The following is a 24,848-nucleotide window of genomic DNA, read 5'->3' as shown; positions in this document are numbered from 1 at the left end:
ATGGAGGCATGGAGGGAGAAAAAGTTCCTGCCCTTCCATCAGTCCCCAAGCCAGAGGCTGGAGACACTGTCACCTCTCATTAGAGGGGCCCAGTACCCTGGCTGCCCTCCTTAAAAAGGCAGACACTGGATAATCACCTCCACAGGGTGCCGAGATAGGGGCTGGCGCCCTGGACCAAAAAAGTCAGGCTCATTAAGTTCAGAGCCAGGGATGTCGCTTGTCCCCATGGACATGAGCAGTCCTGACTAGCTTTGTTCTGGTGGCTCATTGTGGCTGAGGAATGGGTCGACTCCAGGTGTGGAGACTCCTCCTAAATACAGGGTCACCATAGAAGAGGACAGGAAACAAGAATAAGCATCATGGTTCTCCTCAAAGTGGCCTCTCCCAGAACTTAGTTTTGAGCTTAATTCCATTTAAGGTTTGTGGCCTGCTCAGCCTAATTTGCAACAGGCCTGGAGAAGGTTTTGTCTAGATATGCCTGTCATTTAGGGTCACACTGTTCTGGGTCAGAAAACCCAAGAATCATGCAGACAAGAAAGCTTGACATCACGAGCTGGGGTTTAGAGGGCACAGCTGACCGCGTTGGGTTCTCCGCATCAGGAGCCAGATACAGGCTGGTACTGAACACTTCTGGAGAAGAATGGCTTGGAAATCAATACACTCACATTCCAAGAGCAGAAGATTCCAGACAGGAGGTTCTCCATGAACCAAAAACACCAACCAGGCAGCTAGTTAAAACCAAGATGAGCTTAAGTCAAATCCGTCACCTTAGACGTCAGAAGAAGGCTGTGTTCCTTCCAACTTCATCAACAATCAAGTTCTAGACTTGGGTAAAGGACCCAAGTTCCACAAAACTTCCCAAGAGATTCAGTGTGGCCCCCTCAACTGAGGTCTCTAGGAGTCTCAATGAGTGGGTATTTGCTATCAGCAAGTCAAGCCCCAGGAGCTACCGGGAAGTTCAGAAAAAGATGGCCAGTATTCCTCCATAGACCGGAGGAAAGAAATACTTATGGTACTCAGGTGGCCAGCTGAGTTGGGCCACTGCTCTAGATCCAGAGGCTGGGGCAGTGAGAGCTACTAAGTTAGGACCAAAAGGAGGTTCTTCCCCCACCTCTGCCGAGTTCTTGACGCAGGAACATGGATCTCCGGTGTGGGATATATAACAGCCTCCTCCTGGCAGGGAGGACTCGTGTTGGATGAGCTGGGCTAAGCTGTGTGGAAGCAGACTCCCTTACCTGTGGGGAGCCGTCCACCACCATGCCTAGAGGATGATGGACTACTGTGGATGATTCAAAGGGAAAGAAAGGCAGCCTAAAGAGGGGCTGGGGGAAGGAGGAGCTGGCGGGTGTAGGTGGATGGACCGTCCAAGGAAGCGTTTGCAGAATTTGAAAGATGATTCTGAAGCCGGGTCCCATGCATATCAGTAACAGCTAGCACATCTTTAGTTTTTCACTGTGCCGTGGGCTGGTTAAGTGTTTAAGCACCCATCCAGTATTCATGATGCAGGTTAAAGGCTTAGTTATAGAGGCATTTTTAGCATGCAAAAGTGGTTACAAGGACTTCAGCATCCCCGTTAGGAGCCCTGCAGTTTCCAAAATGCTACTCATGGCAATGCAGAATGGAGCCAGGCAAGACATTTTCCCCAGCAGAATTTTGGAACTAGGATTGAACCCAGGGGCATTTAACCATTGAGCCACACCCCCAGCCCTTTAGAGAAGGCCCTAAGGAAGTTAGGGCCTAGCCATGTTGCTGAGGCTGGTTTTGAACTCGCGATCCTCCTGCCTCAGCCTCCAGAGCCACTGGGCTCACAAGTGTGTGTCATCGCACCCAGCTCCAGGAGACCTTTAATGGGTGAAGAACCACTTACTACATATGTCTGGCACACAATTTGAAGCCTGTTTCACTTGCCCATGTTGAAGATGGAGTTGTGCTACTCTTATATCTGCTAGAACTGGACAAACTTACCACCTGTAGCCTCAAAATGTCACCAGCTCATCAGTGGTCAGGTGGGATTTTCATGCCAGCCACCTGGTCCCTCAGCACTGAAGTCAAGCTGTCTAACCAGCAGTGACGCGTTCATAAGCTCTAGGGTGTTCACATGCAGGAGTGCTTGTTCCCGTGAAATTATCTAACAGGAATCACCAGATGTTGAGGCTGATAACATGTTTAAGTATATGTTAAGATAAAGGTAAGGCCTAGTGGACCTACTGGAGGACTGACACGTCCCTGATGAACTAGGACGCTTCCTCATTTGTAGGTTCCAATTTCTATGCAGCTTTCAGAAAGTGCTAGTTGTTCCATGTATGTGTGGCCGTGGTGACTACTGGGATCTGTGCCTGCCCTGGGGTACTGTGGACTATTCCTGCTAACCTTAACCAGGAGATAGCCCAGCATCTCTCCGGCCACCCAAGAGCTCACAGTCAGAACATTAACAAGTACTTTCTATTACTGGGGTCAAAAGTAGGACAAGAAGATACCTTAAAAACAAATGGGATTTTCTTTCACAAAATGGAAGGGTATTTGCCAAATTTCTGAAGTGTATCTTCCTGACCAGATGGAGAAATGCCATCAGGTGGTTTTATAGATCCTCCTGGCTCTAACGTTTCATGACGCTGATCTTTGGATCAAAATTCTTCACGTGAGGGAAGGAGCCACTTTCAAACTCATTAGGCAGCCATAGCGCAGTTCCGCTTTATGTAAACACAAACTAGGAAAATTCTAGAGAAAGCAGCCCAGGTCTCACTCGACTCAGCCAAGAGAGCAAGTCTGAGGACCGAGCCACCTCCTGGGGCTTCCGTTCAATATGGAATCACCCTGGCAGCGCCCTTCAGTCTGTACGCCCTATGAACTACACCCAGCTGGACCCAAGTTCATTATCAGCAGTATCTACTGTATACAGTTGAAAATGGATCCTGCAGATGGGGGACAGCTGTTTGTTCTTAGCAGTTAAGTGTCCCTGCAAGGCCGGTGGCCTCCACCAAAGGCATTGTTCTCTGCAAAGCATCCATCTCTCAAAGACTCCCTAAATCAGGGCCAGATGTCCACACACAACTCACGTTTCTCTGAAGATTTTTCTTACTGGAAAAAAGTAGGTAGACAAAGTAGGATATGCAAAGTGGCAGACACAGCCTTGACAAGATGGGTGCAAGTTCTAGGTGTGCACTAGGAACAGCGAGGGGATGCACTGGCATGGACCAGGTCAATCCAAACAAGCCTGCTATAGCCGATTTCATAGCTGTAGAATGGGTGTACCAAGATCAGCGATTGGGCCAATGGTTCTGAAGTTCGAGAGCCAGTACTGCGGAGTGTGCCCATCCTTGGGACAGTTAGCCCTTAAGTGTCATTTCTTGCTCTTCACCCCCAGTAGTAGTAAGGCTTCCCATTTTTAGCTGGGTAGATTCGAGCACCCAGTAGGGTTCATATAGCCACATATATTTCTTTGCTGAAGTTCAGGCAAATGGGACTATGGTCGATGCCAATTTAGGTCTTAAAGGGATATGTCCTTTTATTGAGCCCTTTTGCCATCCTATTAGCTGAGGCTCCAACCATTGTCTGGGTTTCAGCTATCTGGAAACTGTCCTTGGAATGGACACCTTCCCTAACAGGGTCCCTGCATCCTGGACCATCATGCCAACACCAACATGGACTGCGTCTGGATTTTGAGCAAAGCAGCTTGGTTAGTTCAGGCTGCTATTCTTGCAGGTTTGCCAGTGATGACCAGCTACACCTAATGTGAGGCGATTACCACCTCATTATTAAGTGCACTGGAAATAAAGAGTTCCTGTCATTAGAGACCCCCATTTGGGTCCTTTGTCAGCCACTTTTCACTAGACTGGGTAGAATAGTGTTAAGAGGATCCTGTAATTCTGAGCACAGAGAAGAATTGGGGAGCTTGCCTGGACTTTTGAGTTCTAGCATGGCTTGGCTGGGCCATGCCTCAGTACAGAGGGCAGAATCCTGGATTTTTACATCCTCATTTAGAGGCTAGATGGGGAGGTACACAGTAAGTCCTGCTAGGAGTGCTCAAGTGGACAGCCGTTGAGTACATGTGTACTTAAGCAAGGGTGGCCCTTTGTTTAGGTTCAAGAGCTCCATAGGCAGGCGAGCCATCTGGATGAACCTGAACCTTGCAACTGTTTCATGATGCTTGTCTGCTGGTGGAGCTCCCAACCATACTGCAGTCTGACCCTCGACCAACTTCAGGCTCGGTCACCGATAGTCCTCTAGTAGAAAATCCTTCAAGTGACCGTGCACCAGTGCTTTCCAGCGCACCAAAGCTGGGAGTGGCATTTCTGAAGCCTGTTTGCCAAGGGGGGCAAGGTATTGGCAAAGAGGCATTGAGGGTTTCTGGGCCGCGAGATGCCATTTGGAGGAACTAGCAGTGTTCTCCAAGGAACAGGGTCAAGTTGGGAGCCGAGCTACTGTGATTCCTGGTCAACCCCGAGTCTAAGCAGACCACAGGGCTTTGAAGTCAAGGGAGTAGCAGGCCCACCATGAGGGCGCTCAAGTGCAATTGGTTAGGAAATGAACCGCTCATGTATCACCGTGGACTGCTCTTACTTTGGTCCTTGACACCCAACCTTGCTCCCATCAACAGGCAGGCAGTTCATCAGACGTTTGAGCAAACAGCTCCATGGGCCCCATTTCTCCATCTCTAATGTTCCCACCAGAAAGGGGCAGTGTGAACCCCAGGTAGGAGTTACAGAGCAGGTAGCGTGAGAGCCTGGTTCATGTCCTTTGTAGATGGCCCGTCTCAGTGACCACCCCCCATCTTATAGGGGATGGGCACTTAGGAGTTAACACCTTATCTGACGTCATGGGAGTCAAAGTTTAAGATTTTCCATGTTATGGGAAAAACAAAGCCAAGCACATTTCAATATTGAGATAACAGCCAATATAGACAACTGATAAGGACATTAGCTCATAGTTGTGCTCTTAATGAACAGATACAAAATTCCTCAATAATTGAAAAAAAACCTAAGATCAGATGTGGTAAGCCATTGTTATAGATCGTGGCCGCCATTAGAAGATGGCGCCGGCTTCCACTGTGGCCTGTGGTAAACAACTCCTTTTATGGAGAGTTGGTGCGCAATCACTTACCACCCTATGAGAAAGATCCACGTGGTGGCTTAAGATTGGTAGGCAGGAGGCTTTATTAGGCTATGCTTGGGCGCTCGGCGGGGGGTCGCTAGAAGATGATACTTGAATCAAGGCCTGAATAAACTGCTGAAAGAAGAATCCTGTGTCGTGTGTTCCCTTGCCGGCAAGGGGTCGCGGCACTTGGTGGCCCGTACGGGGAACCATATTCCTCGAACCCAGGATCCAGAACTTTCAGCAGTCAGGGTGGTGCACCGGTAAGTTCCCAGGTAAGTGGGAATCCGCAAGCAAATAGCGGGACGCTCCTCTGTAAACAGAGAAAGAGCGGGGGGAAAAATAATAGAATAGGACGCTCCTCTGTAAATTAAGAGAGAGCGGAGCTTTTGTACTTTCACTTTCTTTATAGCTCTGAAAACATTATGGGCGCTACCTCTTCAAGCCCAATTTTGTTGGCCCTAGATGGGTTGCTACGTTCAAAAGGACTTAAGGTAAAGCAGAGTACTTTGCAGATGTTTTTGAGAGAAGCTGATATAGCGGCTCCTTGGTTTGCCTTTTCAGGGAGTCTTACGATTCCTAGCTGGGACAAATTAGGGAAAGATCTAGATTTCGCTCATGAGCAAGGCACCTTAGAGGGTGGCGTTATACCACTTTGGAAGTTAGTTAGAGGATGTATAACAGATGGTAAATGCCAAGAAGCTGTGAGTGAGGGTCAGGCTGTTCTTGAGCAACTACATGAGGAAAAATCTGAAGGATCACATAGTGAAGTGGCAGAGAGTATTAAGAGTAAGAGTAGTGAGAAGGCAAAAGAGCCTGAAAATAAAAATAGGAGAAGGCTCTACCCAGACTTGACCGAATTAAAAACGCCTGAGAACACAAGCGACTCAGAGAGTTCTGAGGACCTTGATATATTGCTACAACAACTACGCAAGATAAAAATGAAGAAGAAGAAAAAGGAGATACAGGGCACGCAGGCCTACTGTAAGAAGGGGAAGGGATCTAATGTCGGTCAACAAAACTCTGAGGAGGAGGAGGTAGAATATCTAGAAGAAGATATGGTGCCGGTTGCCCCACCCCCGTATGTGGGGGGGAGCCAAGGTTCCGGGAGATCTTTTCATGCGCAAGTTTGGAGGACAGTTAATACAGATATGGGACTTGCATACCCTGTATTTCAGGACAATAACAGGAGAAGATTTCATGAGCCTTTAGACTTTAAGATAATTAAAACCTTAGCAGAATCTGTCCGCACTTATGGCATAGATGCTGCTTTCACCCTTACTCAGGTGGAGGGACTTACTAGATTTTGCATGACTCCTTCAGATTGGGCTAGTCTAGTCCACGCTTGTGTTTCCCCAGGGAAATACTTGGATTGGAGAGCATTTATGTTAGAGGGTGCAGTAGAGCAGGCTGCCCAAAATCATGCAGCGGGACGCCCTGCTTGGGATAAGGATATGCTTTTGGGACAAGGCAGGTTTGCTAATCAACAAACAGGATACCCCCCTGAGGTATATGAACAGATTAATAACATTTGTATCCGTGCATGGAAATCACTCCCAAATAGAGGAGAAGTGTCTGGCAATTTGACAAAAATTATACAAGGCCCCACAGAACCTTTCTCAGACTTTGTTGCCAGGATGGTGGACGCCGCAGGAAAAATCTTTGGTGACCCTGATAGAGCAATGCCCTTGATTAAACAACTTGTTTTTGAACAATGTACTAAAGAATGTAAAGCAGCTATTACTCCTTATAAAAACAAAGGCATAGAGGCCTGGATGAAAGTCTGCAGAGAAATAGGTGGGCCGTTAACTAATGCAGGCTTTGCTGCTGCTGTCCTTCAATTATCACATAAATCCAGCCCTGTTGCCGGAAAGTGTTTTGGGTGCGGTCAAGGAGGACATTTTAAACGAGAATGTCCTAACAAGAAGGGAACATCCAAAATTGAGCCCACCTCTGTTAGCCGTCAACCGGGCTTATGCCCCAGATGTAAAAAGGGAAAGCATTGGGCTAATGAGTGTAGGTCCGTCAGAGATATACATGGTCAGCCTTTAAAAGATAGAAACATGTCAAAAAACGGCCAGGGGGGCCCCCGACCCCAGGGCCCACAAATATATGGGGCAATGGAGAATGGGACAATGGAGAACGAGTCATGGCCGTCCCTGCGCCATCCCAAGAATCGCGGAGAGCCACTGCAGGTGCCGCGGGACTGGACCTCTGTTCCGCCACCAGACTCGTATTAACACCCAAAATGGGAATTCAACTGGTGGAAACTGACTTTAAAGGACCTTTGCCACCTGGCACTGTGGGTTTGTTGATTGGACGTGCCTCCTCTGTTCTACAAGGTCTTCACATTTTCCCTGGGATTATTAATCCGGACACGGTGGGAACAGTAAAGGTTATGGTGGAGGCTCCAAAAGGCATTGTGTCCATTTCCCCAGGAGACCGGATTGCCCAATTGCTAATTTTGCCCAGTTTACATACCTATTTTCCTGCTGATTCCTTTTTAAGGACAAGTGATGATATTGGAACCACCGGAGGGAATTGTGTTTACTTGTCCTTAGATATGAATGACCGTCCTACTTTAAAGTTAACTATAGAGGGCAAATTAATTTTAGGATTACTAGATACTGGGGCAGATCGTAGCATAATTGCTTTAAAGGACTGGTCAAAGGGGTGGCCGGTGCAGCTCTCAGATCAATCACTAAGAGGTTTGGGATACGCTCAAGCTCCACAAGTCAGCTGCAGGCATTTATCATGGAAAGATTCTGAAGGACGTTCTGGCACTTTTCAACCATATGTGCTCGATCTCCCAATCTCTCTATGGGGACGTGATCTTATGAAGGACATGGGGTTTCAACTTAGTAATGAATATTCAACAGTTGCCCAAAAGATAATGCAGGACATGGGATATAGACCAGGTTTTGGATTAGGGAAAAATTTGCAGGGATGTAGACATCACTTAGAACCTCAACAAAAACTTAATAGACATGGGCTGGGTTTTTCTTAGGGGGCGCTGAGGATCAGGTGCCCATTACCTGGAATACAGGGGAGCCGGTGTGGGTTCCTCAGTGGCCACTCTCCTCTGAAAAATTGACTGCGGCTCATATTTTAGTACAAGAACAATTAAAGTTGGGACATATAAAGCCCTCCACTTCTCCATGGAATACACCCATATTTATTATTAAAAAGAAGTCTGGAAAATGGCGGTTGTTACATGATCTACGGGCCATTAATGCTCAAATGCAGCTCATGGGACCCATTCAGAGAGGTTTGCCTTTGCTTTCAACAATTCCAAAAAATTGGCCAGTGATATGTATAGACATTAAAGATTGTTTCTTTTCCATTCCATTGCATCCTCAGGACTCCAAACGTTTTGCTTTTACTCTGCCTTCATGTAATCGTGAGGAACCTGATCAAAGGTTTGAATGGGTGGTTTTGCCTCAAGGCATGGCCAATAGTCCTACAATGTGTCAAATGTTTGTAGGAGCGACCATTGTTCCACTCAGACAAAAGTATCCATTGTTAAAGTGTATACATTATATGGATGATATATTGCTGGCAGCCAAAACCAAATATATGTTGGAAGCAGCTTACACTGATTTGGTACATTTATTGCAATCAAAGGGCTTGTTTATTTCACCTGATAAAGTACAAACAGAAGGTTCTATTGATTATCTTGGTGCTAGTATCTCTTGTAAAACTATTACACCCCAAAAGGTGACTCTCAGGACTGATAATTTACGTACCTTGAATGATTTCCAAAAACTATTGGGTGACATAAATTGGATTAGGGGTTATTTACATATTCCCAATGCTGAATTAAAACCCTTGTATGAAATTCTTAAAGGTGATTCAGACCTTTCTTCCCCTCGGCATCTTACTGAGGAAGCAAGGTCAGCGCTGCTGAAAGTGGAGGAGGCTATATAACATGCTAGCCTTTGCAGGCTTCAAGAGGATAAGCCCCTTCAATTATGTGTGCTTGCCACTGTACGGCAACCCACTGGAGTTTTGTGGCAAGATGGTCCTTTATTGTGGATACATCCACGTATATCCCCTGCAAAATCTCTTGAGTATTATCCTGATGCAGTTGCTTCCTTAGCTATGTTAGGGATACAACAAAGTATACAATTTTTTGGTTTTCCTCCAACGTCTGTGATTGTCCCTTTTACGTGTCAAAATTCAAGTTTTGTGTGCTAACCTGGATAATTGGGCTATATTGCGATGCTCTTTTCCAGGAGAGATAGATAATCACTATCCTTCACATCCTCTTATAACATTTGTTAAGGAACATCCTATCATTTTTCCTAAAATCACTTCTTCTACGCCTATTCCAGGAGCTGCGAATATTTTTACAGATGGATCCAAAACTGGTATTGGAGCCTATGTGGTAAATGATCAACCTCCTATCCAACATCAGTTTGCTCCTGGCAATCCACAATGGGTGGAGTTACACATTGTCATAAAAGTCTTTGAACAATGTCCATTTCCTTTTAACTTAATCTCAGATTCTATTTATGTAGTTCAAGCTTTAAAGGTGTTGGAAGCTGTGGGTCCCATACACACTTCAGGAGTAATGTCTTCCCTTTTTCTCCATCTTCAAACACTGATTTGGAATCGCTCTGCCTGTTTTTACCCTTTACATATTCGAGCTCACACAGGTTTACCGGGTGCTCTTTCTGCTGGCAATGCCCAAGCTGATCTTGCTACTCATCCTTCTTGGATGTTCCTCGTTTCCTCCTTAGACCAAGCTAGAAACTTTCACAGTAAATTTCATGTTAATGCACGAGCACTTCAAAAGCGCTTTACTATCTCCCGTGCTGATGCTCGCCAAATTGTCTTAGATTGCCCTAATTGTGTCATTTTGCATCATCCTCCTTCTGTGGGCGTAAATCCTCATGGTTTGTGGTCTTTAACAATATGGCAAATGGATGTCACTCATGTCCCTGACTTTGGCAAACTTAAATATGTCCATGTGTCTGTGGATACTTGTTCTGGCATTATCCATGCTTCTGCTTTGTCTGGTTAAAAGGCTGGAAATGTTATCACGCATTGCTTGGAAGCCTGGGCAGCATGGGGCTTACCACAGACTATTAAAACGGACAATGGTCCAGCGTATACTGGATGACAATTTTCTTCCTTTTGCAGCCAGATGGGTATCCAGCTTGTCCATGGTTTACCTTACAATCCACAAGGTCAGGGTATTGTAGAGCGTGCTCATAAGACTCTAAAAGAGATGTTAATAAAACAAAAAGGGGGAATTGGCTTAGGTCATACCCTGAAAGAGCGCCTCTCCCTGGCTCTATTTACTATTAATTTCTTGAATTTGGACATTCAAGGGCGCTCTGCTGCGACTAGGCACTGTTCGCCCTCTGCCCCGAACTTTGGGCACGTTAAGTGGAAAGATGTACTTTCTGGACAATGGTATGGGCCTGATCCCGTGCTGGCATGGGCATGAGGTTCTGTCTGTGTTTTTCCACAGGACCGGACGGAGCCGGTGTGGGTTCCAGAACGCCTGACAAGAAGAGTCCCGACATCAATCAACCAACAACAGGAGGCGCTGCAACAATTTCATGATGAGGACCATCCTTCTACTGAGTGTCCTGGTTTTAATGCTGATATCGATGGTACAGGGGACATCAATGCAGTGGTGAGTGGTAGCTCGAATGTGGCCAATGCCGATGCCGGTTCATAGCAATTCTAGTGTTCTCCCCACTCTTTTTTCTACTTCATGTGAGATGTCTGCTCCTTGTGTTTCCCCTAGAGGGGACCAAGATCGATCCTTCAATCTCTCCAGCATCAATCTCACAGGAGTTTTTTGCTTCAGTTTTTCCAAGGGTGATTGCATTCATTTAAAGCTTAAGAACTTGACTAACTGGGAGGACCCATTGCAGTACAGTCGGATCTCACAGGGAGTTTTGGCTGCAGTGCTCACACAAATTAGCTCAGGGAAAAACCAGGGCTCAGGAAACTTGGCAAATACTTCTGAGCTTAATATTAACACTCTGGCCATTACTTCCCAGGTGTTAATTCCATTGTCTCCTTCTAATCAGACCTCTAATGCCACTCATTTTAAGGCTTCTCCTTATTGCACTCCTGAGTGTGGCTTCCCCCCAATATTCACGCCTTGCCAAGATCATTCTTGGGAGAAACATCAGGTCGCTAAAGGTTTCTCTCTTTCCCCCTCTCTCAAAAGATATTTGTATAATTTTTCTAGCAATGCTTCCTCTGTAGGAACAGGTTGGTCCTGGTTTCAATGGTTGATTTCCAATGAAAAGGGAGCCACAGCTGATATCTCCGCTTTGGCTCAATTACGAGGAGTCCAAAGTTGGCTGTTTAATATTTCTGGCAGTACCCAAGACTTGGAACGAGGTAGGAGACTCGGAAATTTTTCACGTAATTCACAATTAAGTAATGCTACGTTACCCTCTGCAGCAGTCTGTCTCCAATCTCCGTTCCTGTTTCTTTTGGCTAATGATACATCACAGGGGATGCTTAATTGTTCTAATGTTACCTGCTATTTGTCTGAGTGTTGGAATGGCTCCTGGACTATGGCAGTGATTATGAAAATTCCAACCTTTGTCCTGATTCCGGTTACTGCAGATCCAGAATCTTTTCCTATTGTTGAACTGATTAGAGCCCGTAGAGATTTTGGTATTATGGCAGCTATAGTGACAGCTGTGGCGGTATCTGCTGCTGCAGCAGTTACAGCTGGAGTAGCCATGGCTAGCCAAGTACAAACTGCTGCCACTATTAATGAGGTTATTCAACAAACATCCACCATACTTGAATCTCAAAGTAGAATTAATCAACACATTTTATCTGGGATTCTGGCTGCTAATCAAAGGATAGATCTGCTTCAAGCTCAAGTTGAGGAGTTGTCTGTTCTAGTACATTTGGGTTGTGTCGATCAACGTGCACATTTATGTATAACCTCTGTCAGATTTAATGATTCCAGGAATGCCTCCCGCATCATCAGGGAGTATCTATCCGGAACCTGGTCCATGGAAGCAGAAAACTTGATCCAGTCTCAACTAACTCAGATTGCTGTTTTGAATAGTACCCATGTCGAACCAGTGACTTTGGGTCAATTCACCAGTTGGCTATCCTCTGCCTTTTCATTCTTTAAGGAATGGGTGGGAGTGGGCATTTTTGGGGCAATGTGTTGCTTTGGTGTTGTACTTTGTTTGTGGCTTCTCTGTCGCCTTAAAATTCGCCATGCACAAGAAAAGGCTATGATTGTACAGGCTCTTGTGGCTTTAGAAAATGGCATTTCTCCACAAATCTGGCTTGCACATCTTAAACAGTGATTTTCTGGGCATGGCCATTGCACCCCAAGTTAGTTTCACATTGCACTGGGATTGGCATGTCCTCTTCCTTATTCTCTCCCAGTGCTGAATAGCCCTTGCACTCTGCAGGTCTTGTTACCATTGCACGCAGATGGGTTTCAGGACTGGTCTTTCTTCTCGGCTACAGACTCTTTACCTTCCTCTGGGGCTTGGGAATTGTGTTGCCAACTTAAATTTTGTCATTATTACCAGGCTACCTGTGTTATCCTACTTCTCGCCGTCGTCACGATGCAGGATACAAGGCAAAGCACTGCACTTGAGTGATCCCTCAACGGAACTCAAGGAAAGCATGTCCTATTGCATGCGGGTTTGACGTCCACGCCCCGCCCTACGAAAAAAGGCGTCAGCTCATATGGGATCAGGTCTGGGGAAGGCGCCTCCTTAGGACTGGACCATGCATTGCAGCCACTTCTGCACAGTGGGATAGGACCTCTACTTTCGCCTGCATTGTTTTATAAAATAGAAGGGGGAACTGTGGTAAGCCATTGTTATAGATCGTGGCCGCCATTAGAAGATGACGCCGGCTTCCACTGTGGCCTGTGGTAAACTACTCCTTTTATGGAGAGTTGGTGCGCAATCCCTTACCACCCTATGAGAAAGATCCACGTGGCGGCTTAAGATTGGTATGCGGGAGGCTTTATTAGGCTATGCTTGGGCGCTCGGCGTGGGGTCGCTAGAAGATGATACTTGAATCAAGGCCTGAATAAACTGCTGAAAGAAGAATCCTGTGTCGTTTAGAAGACCTAAAGAAGCTAGGTATAGACAGATTATACCTCAACATAATAGACTATCCATCACAAATGGGAAACAAAGTATTTCCTGTGAATATGGAATGAACAGCATCTCCTTTCTTGTTCAGCACAGTACTCAAAGTTTTAGACTGTATCCCATTTATTTCTTTCCAGGTTACTAACAGGAAAAGTCAAGTTATCCCTGCTTGTAGGTAGGATTCTATACTTGGACTACAGAAGACTCCACCCAATACTTCAAATTCAGCAGAGTAGCAAAAAACTTAGGGATAAGTAACCAAGGTGGTGAGAGGTCAATACCATAGAAGTTATCAAGCACTGGAGGAAGAAACTCAAGACACCCCTAGGAGAGAAGGCCTGTCACGATTTGGGAGAAGATTATTTCAATGTCTGTTGACAACTGTGGTCTAGAGACTGAATGGGATCTAGAGATCTAACATTCTACACTAAAAAGAAAAAATACCCAAATTCATGTGGAAGGCTAGAAGTTTCCCCCAAAATAATCCAAAGCAACCCTGAGCAGAAGAAAACTAAAGGCATCGATACCCAATTTCAGATTGCACTACAGAGCCATAGCAAGAAGAGAGTATGGTATTGGCACAAAACCAGTCATGCAGACAAGTGGAGTATGTAGAACATCTTAATTAACCCACACTTCTGTAGCCATCCACCCTCTACAAAGGTACCAAGACACTTGTCAGAATGGCCTCTTCTAGTGACATTAAAGCCAAATACAAAGATTGATGCTAGACTCTTTCCCAAACTAACCCAAGGTGGATCAGAGACCTTGATGCAAGACCTGAGATTTTCAAACTACAGGAACACCAAGATAGGCACAGGCATCGATTTATCAAACAGAATGAAAGAATCAAAGATGGATTGAGGAGCTTCTGCACAGCCAGAGAGCGAGGAGAACATGCAGGATAGGAAAGTCTTTGCTAGCTATTCACCCGACAGAGGGTTCACATCTAGAATATGCAAACAAGCAGTCCAGTCAGTATGTAGGCAAGTGATCTGAACAGACTTCAGAAGTAGTTCGAGTGTCTAATATGGAAAAGAATGCTCAGGTTTGACGAGGGAAATGCATGTCAAAGTTACACTGAGATTCCATCTTATCCCAGTCAGAATGGCTTTGTCAAGAGAATGCTCAATGGGGAAGAGGGGACCCTTATATACCACTGGTGGGAATGTTAGCTAGCACAGCCTCTGGAAGACAGCAACTTCTTCAAGTAAAGAGTGGTTGTATCATGATCCAGCTATTCTGCGTCTGGGTATGTACTTAGAGTAAACAAAATTAGCATACGGGAGAGAGAGCTGTATACCCATGTTTACCACGTCACTATTCACAATAGCTACATTGTAGAATTAGCCTAGGTGCTCACTGACGGATAAGAAAATGCATGTGTGCACACATAAAATGGGATAGCCATAAAAAGTTAAGTGTCATTTGCAGAAAAGTGAGTAGAACTAGGTCATGATGCTGAGTGAGATAGAACACCTGATACTTGTCTTTGGCTTATGTGGAAGAAACTGACTCAGAATTGGAGGGGGGCCGATGCGAAAGGAGACCAGGAGGTAAGGAGAGGCAGGAGTAGGTGTGATTGGCACATGATATGCACATCTATGGGGATGTCAGTGGACAGATAGCCAGGGGCTGGACACAACTCGGTGATGGCGCAATTGCCCAACACGTGTGCGGTCCTGGTTCCCATTCCCAGCACTGATGTGAAAGGCTCAGTTTTAATAGGGGATGAGCAAGACTTCAGTACCAGAGAAGGGCAGCTATGGCAGGGCTAGCCTGGGGAATGGGGTTGAAGATGGCCACTGGGGAGGCCCAGCTCACAGTCTTCTCACCCTTGGGCCCAAGTGCCTACTTGGATTAGTGCCTGGAGGAGAAGTTACAAGCAAGTGTTCAGTTTCTCCTTCCACAGCAGCTTGGGGCTGGGAAATTGCTTCTCCCCTGCAGCCTTTCTACACCTGCAGCTATGACTCTGCTGTCAGTGCCTCACCAACAGGTGGGAAATGAGGGTGTTTCCTGCAGGTGGCTGTGGGAAGGTCACACATGTGTGCTTACCCCCCCTGCAGCTAGGCACCCACTGACCAGGAGGAGGCAGCCTCGGGGCTGACACAGGAGGCCCCTGTGGCCATCTGCCCCATGAGGGTGTCCGATGCAGATACAGAGAGTGATGCAGAGCCCCTCATGTGCCATGGCAGGAAGTGCCAGGGTCCTGCATGTTGCAGAGGGAGAGGGATGGGATCATCTGACTTGTGGCTGTCCTTTTGTCCCAAGGTGAGCTGGGACAGTGGTACACCCGTGCTGTGGCTGCCTTCACCTGTCCAGGGTTGATGGTTGGCCTTGTTCTACTCCCGCATGATCTGGTCGTTGAAGGCTGGGTGTGTAGGGGAAGGGTCAGTCTGTCCTGACCTTCCCGTCTGTCCAGTAATACTACCCAAGGCTTCAGCAGCAACAGAAGTCACTTGGAGCAGTGACCCAGCCCATTTCTTGTGTTCTCAGATAGCACTTCTCTCCCTTTCCAGGGCTCCCTGAGGTCTCTTACTCCTCTGCTGGCAACAGGTTGAATCCTGGTGACCAGGAAGCGCATCTCAGCTCCCAGGACACTCCATTCTTGATCCCTATGGCATGTACGACAATGTAATGCATTGATCTGGCTCTCCAGGGTACTGACTGGGGGACAGCAGGGCAGGCCCCAGGAACTGCAGAGACCCCCCCATCAATCCTTGAAGTCCAGAGCTGGCTTGTCCCCACCCTCTGTCAATACAGAGGTAGGCCTCCTGAGGCCCTATGAAGGGTGTGGAAAGGAGGGGAAGAGTGGATGGGGAAATGCTGATGGCTCAGAAGGTAACAACTTGTTCCCCACCCAGAAAAGAAAAAAAACAAACAAAAAACCACACCCAAGCAGGATGAATTCGCTCTCAACCTAGGTCCATGAAGTTCACATTGTTCACAGGGAACTTGGCTCCTTACAGAACCACACTGCTGTGAACACACCAAGAACTGTCCCAAGAAGTCCCCACCATGATGTCAAGGATGCTGCCCGAATTCTCCCCTGTAAGACAAGTGCCAAGACTTGTCTCCATGGCAGTTTTTATAGTGAAAGACACCAAGGTCCTAAAGCAGTAATCCCAAGTAAAAGATCCCATGAAGCCACTGGCAAAACTTAGACAGCCTACGTTCATGTTTAAGAACGTGCTCGGGGCTGAACGGAATCCTGTCCTCGTCTCCATTTAAGGCTGTTACCCCCTTGCTGTCCAGAGTTGGCTGTGCTGGATGTTAAAGCAGGATTAGGTGTAGCTGGTCTTGGGCAGAGATCACAGTGGGCTTTAGCGTAGCTAGAGTTTCCTGCCTAGGAACAGATCTGGGTTCTTGGGAGGAGGGGGGACACGGTCGACCACTCATGGAACTACGGATTGCACCTATGACCAATCCCATTTGGGACTGGTCGGCTGGGTACTGGAGTCTGATTTCTTCAGATCTACACCAATAGGCACAGAGCCGTCACCATGTCCCCATCTGCTCTTCCTTTCCACGCCCTTCATGGAGCCTCAGGAGGTCAACCTCGTGAGCTGCCTCCATCCATCTTCTTGCCCCCCACCATTTGTTCAGCAGGAATCAAGACTTATGACAGGAAAGTCTGAGACCATATTCCTCCAGTTCTTTTTTTAGTCTTCAGTTTTGGCAGGGACACAGGACATTCTCCAGTCCTTGCAGTTAGAGCTCTTACTGGAGTCAGCCTAGGGGTGGCATTGTTCCCTGGGGTGCCAGCCCTCGAGTCTGCCACTCTGCAAGTTCCTCAGTCACTGCTTGTGTACCTGCATACGGTCCATTCATTACGCTGTCATCAGTTAACCCCTGAACAAGGCAGGTGCTTCTCAGGACCCTGGACTGGAATGTTCACTCGGGTCAGGTGTATAGCTCATGGGACCCCTAACAAAAGGGGACGTGGGCCTCTTGCTCAAGAGGTAACATTGAGACACCAAGACAAGCACAGGTCCCTTTGTAACTACACAGTTTTGTGTCCACGATGTGGCCTTGCACTCAAGGTGATGGTCCCCCTACCAGCCCAAGGCCAGTCAGTGCAGCAACATGTGCAGGGTGGCCCCAGGCTCCACCAATACCTTGGTAAGACCCACTGAGTGTAGTTGGGATTCCTTACCCGAGACTACCAGAGCTTATGAATTGGCCTGAGAGCCAAGATCTCCCCAGTAATCGGCTCACCTCACTCAAGGTGGTTTGCAGGAAAAAAAAAAAAAAAGCCATATGCTCCTTCTACAGCAGAAGGATTTCTCAGATTCACTGCCAGCAGCGACCTTGGTGGTAATGGTCAAAACCATCCAGCTATGAGCTTTCTCTTCTTGCTCTAGGCCATGCTGAGCACATGGTAGGCATTCCAGGTTTACCCTGGCTGGAAAGGGTAGCTCCATTATATCCGGCAGGAAAACCAAGGAGTGAGGGGGAGTGATGCACGTGGTTTTGTACAGGCTGAAGTGCAGGCTCTACACAGCATCCCCAGAATAAAAAGCCTTGCATACCACCTCTTTCAGTTTGAAAGCAGAATTTTATACACCATGTACCAAGTCCTTATAGCCGAGAATTGTGTTGTGGCAATTTTAAACACCTCCTGGTTTCGCAGGGAGGGGTCCCAGCTATGAAGTCTATAGGACACCCTGTGTTTGCATCATGGCCTGGTCTCTCCACTCAGCTCCCAACCAGCGACTCCACGGCAGAGCTTCAGCCTCCCCAGCAGTCTAGCGTACCTCCCACTCAGTTTCCTTCTCTTCAGGCCCACATCAAGACCTGAGGCTCTCCCGGCCTCCTCCAGCATTTTCCCTGACATGTTAATCTCTCAATAGGTCAAATCCTGTCCTAGGATCCCGATCAAGATGATCCTGGAGTACAAGACTCGGAGACCAAGTGTCTATCCAAGGCCACAGAGCAAGAGGGTAGTTGAAGCCAGGCTCTGAATCTGGAGCCTGTGGTTCTCATTGCTGTAGTCAGAGTAGTTCTAACTTAACCTCAAGCCACGATATGTGTCCAGGCAAGAATTCACTGCTATGGCCGACTAGACCTAGTCCTCTAGGTCCTGGGAAGCTTAAGTTCTAAAATGATGGACGTGGTCATTCATGCAGAGTGGTAACCAAGGGCTCTCAAGTCAGCTTCTGTACTCCAGGTGCACAGCTGTGTCGAGACTTGTCTGATGAGGCCTGTGCTGCTCAGGAGTCTGTCGAGTAGCCTTTGTCAGTGTGCTATCGTCTCATGACCCACGAGTTCTGCAGAAGATGCCTGGCCCAGTCTTCACACTCTTCAGGGCTATAGAGGCAACTGAGTTTTAATCCCTTTGCAAGTCTGGAACTGGTATAGGCTTTTGGTGTTCTCATGTGTACTTTGTCACGAGTTTAATTTACTGACTTTTCTCCTGGTGTCCAGGACAGTTGGGCAGTTCATCCTTCAAGCATTTCCTGGTACATAATTGGGGAGCACCTAATGTAATAGGGGTTCATGGGCAACTGTCTCTTGCTCTTCCTTAATCCTTTGTGAATGGGAAGCCTGCTTTTAGGTTCTAGTTAACTCATTGCAGAAAGTCAAAGCCATTAAGTTTCCCAGAGAGGGGACGCCTCTGAATGAGGACCCCACGCCGAGCATACATTCATGCCCGGTATCCAACCATCCCCCTTTAACTCCTCAAAGTTCTTTGTCCTCTGAGACTCCAAGATGGGAGGAAATTTTATACCAAGTTTGTCTTCAAAAGCCAGTTTTGAACAGAACTTTCTCCCTGCTTCAGTCTCCCAGATTTTCCAACCTAGCATCAAGTAGCATAGACCCATCATGCTGGGAAGGGTCGGCAGAGACAGCCAGGAACAGCAGCCAGCCCTGGGCAACTGGCATTCAGCTGGGAGAGGGGACTCAAGTGCTTTGGGCTGTGCCTGTGTTCAGGACTATAGGGACATCCCAGCAGCAGCTGAGATCCTTCATATCAGACATTTCTCTTCCCCACTCCCCCCATTACCAACCTAAAGACATTTGTTAGAAGGAAAAGGTCTCTGGTTTTGGCAGAGGGGTGAGGGGATCTGTCAGTCCAATCTGGAGTCTGGTACACACCAGGGATCTTTTGTGTCCACTTGGTGCTTAAATAGTGATTTGGATATTTTTTGAATCATTTGAGTGCTCCTGAGGTGTTGAGAGCCACAGCTGAAGGGGCCCCAGCAAACTTCCAGCTGCCAGCTGATGATTGGCTCACAGCATCCCCAACAAACTTCTAGCTTCCAACTGATTGGCTCCTCTGCGGTGATGCTCATTGGGCTGTTTCTCCACCCTTTCAGACCACCGAGCTGCTCATTGGGGGACTTTTTTTGGCTCTGCTCACGTGACCCAGCCATTCGGCCTCAAGAGCAGGAGGAGTGGGGGAGGTTGAGAGGCTTGTGGGAAGCCTGTGGTGGCAGTTGGGCTCTGAGGGTTTTTCCTGAGGAGCTGTGTGGTGTTGTGTGTGGGTTCTAAAAATAAAGTTCGTTTCTTTTGACAAGTGGCTCCTGAACTGTGCCCAGCCAGACTGCAGCAGTGAGGGATGAGATTCAGAGAGCTAAAGGTCAGTGCCCAGAAGGTTGGGAGTTTGTTCCAACTCTTCTCCCAATTGCTCTTCCCTCTGGAGTGGGCAAACTCAGTTTCAATACCCAAGTCCCCAGACATCACCAGCTGACTGCATACCCCTCAGCCATAGTCTTTACAAAGGAAGAAATGTTAGTCCGTCATCCCCAAGTAGCTCACACAAAAGATTGATAAGACATGGCTGCTTAGTGCTTCTTGACAGTTGAAACTGGTTTGTCCAAGCAGGTAGATGGGATCCCATCCCCCAGGTATAAGCCTCTCGTTGTCTTGCAAGATGGGTTTAGCAAGAGGGAACTGGGTCGATTTAGACAGTGGAGAACATCATTCCCTTCCAGATAGTCAAACTCTGAAGGGGAGGCATGGTCTTTTAGGTACCTTAAGTCTTCTCCAGTTGGTGTTAGGGCCACGGCACCCTTGGGTCCCATAGGTTTAAGTCTTTAGAGTGGCAGGTTTGAAATACCAGAGTTTCCCTTCTTTTTTCATTATGTCACCATTGCAAACTCACCCCCTTTTAAGTAGAAGCTCCAAGCACCTGTACATGAAGATGCCAATAATAAGACCCCCTGGGTTGGAGGTGGAGTTGTCCGAGGAGCTCCCCTAGATACAGAAGGGCCTCACAGGGAGCAGCCCCTTGTGTCAGGAGGGACTTTGTTGGTTCATCTAGGTAGGTGCCTGGAAAGGTGCTCACCCAGTACCTCAGACCCTCAGGTTCCCTAAACATGCAGCATAGACTAGGGCACAGGAGGAGGTCAGCCTGGGCTAGAACTGGAAGCTGCCTCCATAAGCAACCCTAAGCCGATCCAGAAGTGAATCCCACCAGCAAGTACAGAGGGTTAGCCTTTGCAAGAAAAGCTGGAGAGTTTTAACTAAGGATGACTTGGCTTTATATGTTAAGCTTAGGAGAATTTGATGTTCCCGAATTGGTGTCTAAATCTAGAGCCAACTCCAATAACCAAGGTCTAATGCTCCTTCAGGTCGAATGGGCATAAAAATTTTTCACCTCCTTCAGGGACTACATCTGATCAGAGATCAGGTTAGAGGACCACACGTGGCCAACATTCCTCAGACTGTTCAGGATCAAGTGGCAGAAAGTTCCCTTAAAAAAAAAAAAAAAAAAATCAATATCCTACTGTCTATGGTCTTGGTCAAGTCTTTACATAAGACTTGAAAAGTAAGAACCTTAGTTGTAGGCAACTCCAACTTGTTTTTCCAACACAATTTTAATTAAGTCTGGTTTATGAACCTGGTAAGTTTGTGTTGCTCTGTCCTGTGATTAAAATGTTGACAGACATTAGTAAGGCAAGACAGATGTCTTAAGTATTTAAGATGCAGGGCCCTTTGCTTTCTGGACCTTGAGTATGGCAATATTTAAGTCATTTCTGTGCCAAAGTGAAAACCCTGGAGTACTGACTATGTGTTTGAATCATTTCCATTTCCGTGGGTGATTTGAAAATAATTCAGAAATAAGGTTTGAATCTTCATAAGTAAATATTAATTTCCAAGTTCAAGTACTCTTGGGTTCAAGTGTAAGAAGTTTGACTGTTCTGTAAGTTATGTACACATACCACAAAGATGTGATGTTTGACCACTTCTAGGTATGTTCTCTAGAAGAGAACTTGTAGAATACATTATCTAACATAGGCCAATAGTTTGGAGGATGAGCTCTGGAAGATAAAATAGGACCCCAAATCATGTTTAATACTCTGAGAGCAACTGTTTGTGTATGAGGATCTATTTGAGTTGTAATGAGTGGTCACCATCTTAGATGGCAGTTTTTTGGAAGTCTTTGCTTTTCCATAAAGGTCCATCTGTAAGTTATTCCAGGTACAGTTGGTAGCCCACCAGCCTAGCCCGTCCACATGTATCAGCACCAATAGCTTGAGAGACCACAGGGCATTGCCCACTTCTCTGCCTAGGTGGCCTGCCATTTCCCATCTTGCACTGGCCTAGATCAGATTCCAGAGTTGTTAAAATCCTATTCTGTAGGGAAACCTTGCCAAGATTCAGAAACAATTCTCGGCATTGTCACACTTCAATGTGTCCCCTTCAAAACTCATGTGTTAAGCAATGCCACAATGTTCAGGTGAAGAGATTGGTTTATGAGCTCACTTCAGTGGATTCATCCATTTGAATGGGATAACTGGGTGATACTAACTGGGCAGGGGGTGGGGGTAACTGGAGGTGTGCTGAGAGCCATAGCTGAGTTGGAATGATGCATGGCATTTTTACCAGAACAGAGTGGTTGAGAGGTGATGCCAGCAAGCCATTGAGATGACAATGGTTATGTTAAGCTGTGTATTCAATTGTATATTAGACCCCTGCTATCCAACACAGGCACCAGCTACTTTAGAGTTCTCCCAGGGATTCCTGGAGAGTTCACCTTGGTTGGGGAAGTGCCCGAGGAGGGATTTCCGGTTGGTGTGTTGTGTGTCCCAGGAGAAGGCTGTGTGCTTGGCTTGGTGGGAGTTAGGAAATAAAGTTTGTTCCTGCTTGAGTGGCTCATGATTTGTGCCCAGCCAGACTGTGGCAGAGGTGGATTGGCCCTGGGGGTGCAGCAACAGGACCCTGTCTCTGGGTCCTTTCCCACCTGCCATAACCCCAACATCTTTCCCTCCACCATGATGTCCTGCCTCACCTTGGGCCTAGAACAATGGGGTTGGCCAACCATGGACTGAGATCTTTGAACAGGCCAGTCAGTAGAGTTGACCTCCAAGGTGTTCTTGTCAAGCACTTTGGTAAGACAGAAAGCTGGTTAACATTCCCACGAGGCAAACTGGAAGAGTTGTGTGTCAATCCTACGGAAAATTGATCAACACCAGGAACAGCGTCCCTGTGCATCATCACCCGATTCAGAGATCATGTCCTTCTAGGAGGCCCAAGCCTCTGTCTCCTTTGTAACCACACAACAGCTGATTCATGTGAGGCCTAACTTGGCCTTCTCACATACTAGACTTTCCCCAGCTGGGGAACCATCAAGCATTCCCAAATAAGCAAGTCAAGCCCCTTACAATCAAGGGAGTTACAAGGGGAAACAGTATCAGGGTCATTTCAGACTGTCCCTTGTCCCCCTCCGTGTCATCCCGTTATTGGAGGCCTGTGTGCAAGGAACTCCACGGACCTCGTGGAGGAGGCTGCAGCCCTTTCCCTAGGTGATGGGTTCTGCCCACCGGGGGCTACGTGGGTCATTTCAGCTCCCAGGAGGACAGTCTTCCCTGGACACTCTTGCTCTTGGCTTGTGCAGGGGAGGGGGACAGTGTCACCTAGGAATCAACACAGGCAGCATTGATGAAGACCCTGGACTCAGAACCCCACTGGCCTAGGATCGAGTGGCGATTCCGCCATCGCAGGCTTCCAGGGAGGCGGAAGCTCGAGCTCATCTCCTCCACTGTAAAATGGAGGTGCTGACACCGACCTGGGTCTCGGATTAGACGGGACCAGCTCAGGACCCAACATGCAGTCGTGGTCATCTTCACCACGGGGATAGGCTGCATGGGTCTAGTGAGACCCGTCAGAATAGTCTTGTGCCCAAGCCATCTCAGGTTTACAAAGCTCGTTATTCACTGGAGACTACGCCCTTAATTCCTCATGAAGTTTAGAATCAAGTTTTAACTCTTGAAGATCTCTGGGTCCATTGTGCCCTAGACACCCTGGCTGCCAGTCTTGCTTGGCTTAGTTTTAACTTTACTCTAGAAACCAGTTTGAATCTGAGGCCTGCAAGCACTTCTAATTCATCTCTGCAGAAACATCCTGAACTACCCAAATGTCTTTGCAGTTCCTAGACTCATGCAGGTGTGGCCGACAGCACTAGCTGGGGAACATCCCACCATGACCTTCTCCACTATTGCAAGGCAGGAGAAACACCCCTAGTTTGGCTTCATCAGGAAAAATTTAACATTTGGAAACTCCATGCTCAGCAGCGGTTTTCTAGGGACAGTTGGTCACTATAACTTGTTTAGTATCTACCACTTGGTGCTCAGGCTGAGGTTTCAAGAAATGGTGTGAAGATAGAGAATCCAAACAGTAGCCTAGAGATCCAAGGCAGGTCTTGTTATGTAGGATCTTGGGAGAATGACTGCCTTCTGAGCATATGTCACCATCTCTAAGGATGGCCCTAGCCCAGGTCAGCCTCAGAAGGACTACTCTGAGGAGCTAGAACAGTCTAGAAACCTGCAGGTAGGCCTCAGCAAGTCCCTCACACAGGGCAAATGAAGAGGGTTGGGAAACCTCGATGTACCCAACTGGATAGAAGTTGTACCTTAAGATTCAAGATAGAGAACAGATGTGAGGCTGTAGGACCATCAAGACAAAGCGATTCCGACAATGCGGTTTCTGTTTTGATAAGACTAAGGAATGCTTGGGTTTTCCAGGGGGCTCCCGGGGACTGGGCCCAAGGAACCCAGCCTCCCCTACCTCCACTGTTTCAGGAGAGGCTCAGCAGGACTCAGATTTGAATCGGCCTGTGCTCAGACTGTCAACCTGGTGGGCTGAAAGTAAGGGCGTCCATTACTGGAGGCCTCCCTGGCCATCACTGGCATGCCTGGTCACTGACCAGGGGAGCCCATGTTAGTAGAGCTGGTTCTGAGTGGAGGTCAAACCCTTGAAGTGGGCCAAGTTAGGGATTGGGAGTGGGGGCCGATACCCCATCCGCAGATCCAGCATGGCTCCAGAAGCCCAGAGGCAACTCATTCCTGCGTGAGCCGCTGTTGGTTTCCAGCAACTTCATTGACCAACTCGGTGCTGGCAACTCCGAGATGTTCTGTCCACACCCCATTTCTCTGGGCTCACAGCCTTTCTGTCCAGTCTCAACTGTGGCCACAAGGGCCTGCTACCAGTTGTCTTCTGGAATGCTCCCTTCTCCACAAGGCGGCTCAACCCTGCCTGCTCACTCCCAGTTCAGCATCCAGCCCCGGAGTTGTCTGGTGTCTCAGGCCAGAGCCCACACGCTCAGACCCTGAGTACACTCGTCCCTCGTGTTACTATCACCCATCAGGTAGGGCGGGCATAGTGATGCTACCATGACAGGTCGTTTGACAGGAGCCA

Source organism: Marmota flaviventris, chromosome 1 (assembly GCF_047511675.1).
Source record: "Marmota flaviventris isolate mMarFla1 chromosome 1, mMarFla1.hap1, whole genome shotgun sequence".
NCBI classification, from domain to species: domain Eukaryota; kingdom Metazoa; phylum Chordata; class Mammalia; order Rodentia; family Sciuridae; genus Marmota; species Marmota flaviventris.
This window is presented reverse-complemented; position numbering follows the sequence as displayed.